General features: G+C 53.4%; 1 protein-coding gene across 1 annotated transcript in view; it reads right to left on the bottom strand.

Annotated features, from left to right (window-relative positions):
• The window catches only part of DPEP1 (dipeptidase 1 (renal)), a 7382-nt gene that overhangs the window by 4995 nt on the left and 969 nt on the right, over window positions 1-1418 (bottom strand). The window lies entirely within an intron of this gene.

The following is a 1418-nucleotide window of genomic DNA, read 5'->3' as shown; positions in this document are numbered from 1 at the left end:
CAACTCAAAAAAAAAACAAAAAAAAAAAAACAAGCATTGGGCTAGCTTTCTGCCTCTTTGGACAATCCTAGGCCCTCAAAGTGAGAGACCTGAGCAAGGCCAGCTCCCTCACTCAGGCCTCACTGGCCCCAGCACCTGGGCTCAGACCCTGCCTTCTGTGCCCGAGGCCTCTAGAATGAAGGACCAACCTCCCTGTCCCCAGCCTACATTGGTGTCTCTGTACTGGCCTGGCTGGGTGGGAGCCCAGACCCTCTCTCGTCAGACAACAGGGTTCCAGGTGCAGCTGGGAAGTTTTCCCACTGAGTGTGTAGGAGGCCAAACCTTGGAGAGGAGCCCATTGACCGCAAGTGGTGGCAGGGGTGGAGAGGGAGGGAGGAGCACGTCCACACCATGACCGCCCCTCCCCTCCCATGCTGGGTCTGCCTCTGTTCCCAGAAGATCCCTGTTTCCCTTAAAAGGCTCTCTCTGGAGCCTTTTCTCCCACAAAGCCCAAGCATGTCTGCCAAGTAGTAGTGACTACATTTATTAAGCATTTACTGTGTGCCAAGCACAGGGTGCACTCTGTCAGCCCCCATCCCGTGGAAGTGGCGGGTGCTGTCCCTCATCTGCGTCGTGTATGGGACGTCATGGCTGGAGGTGCACACATCTCACACTGGGAGAGGAAAGCCTGTGAGGTACCCTGAGTTCAATATTTTTTCCCTTTGAGCCAGGGTCTCACTCCGTTGCTCAGGCTGGAGTGCAGTGGTACATTCACAGCTCACCGCAGCCTCAACCTCTTGGGCTCAGGTGATCCTTCTGCCTCAGCCTCCCAAGTAGCTGGCACTACAGGTGTGCACCACCACACCCATAATACTTTTTTTATTTTCTGTAGAGATGAGGTCTTGCTATGTTGCCTTGGTTGGTCTCAAACTCCTGGGCTCAAGCAATCTTTCCATCTCGGCCTCCCAAAGTGCTGGGATTCCAGGTGTGAGCCACTGCACGCGGCCAGTTTGCAGTATTGACTGACATGCCGAGTGTCTTGAACCCATGTGCCCATGGTTTGGCTACCGAGTGAACAGGAAGTGTTTTTTGTTTTTTCGTTTTTTTTTTAGTTGGAGTCTCATTCTGTCACCCAGACTGGAGTGCAGTGGCATGCTCCCGGCCACCACAGCCTCAACCTGCTGGGCTCTGGTAATCCTTCCGCCTCACCCTTCCAAGTAGCCAGAACTACAGGCACGTGCTACCACGCCCAGTTAATTTTTTATTTATTGTAGAGACAAGGTCTCGCCAAGTTGCCCAGGCTGGTGCCCCTGAGCTCAGGCAATCCTCTTGCCTTGGCCTCCCAAAGTGCTGGGATTACAGGTTGAGCCACTGAGCTCGGCCAACAGCAAGTATTTTTTTTTTTTTTTGAGTTGGAGTCTCACTCTGTAGCCCAGACT

Source organism: Carlito syrichta, unplaced genomic scaffold, assembly GCF_000164805.1.
Source record: "Carlito syrichta isolate Samal-C Ts95f unplaced genomic scaffold, Tarsius_syrichta-2.0.1 Scaffold142937, whole genome shotgun sequence".
NCBI lineage: Eukaryota > Metazoa > Chordata > Mammalia > Primates > Tarsiidae > Carlito > Carlito syrichta.
This window is presented reverse-complemented; position numbering and strand designations above follow the sequence as displayed.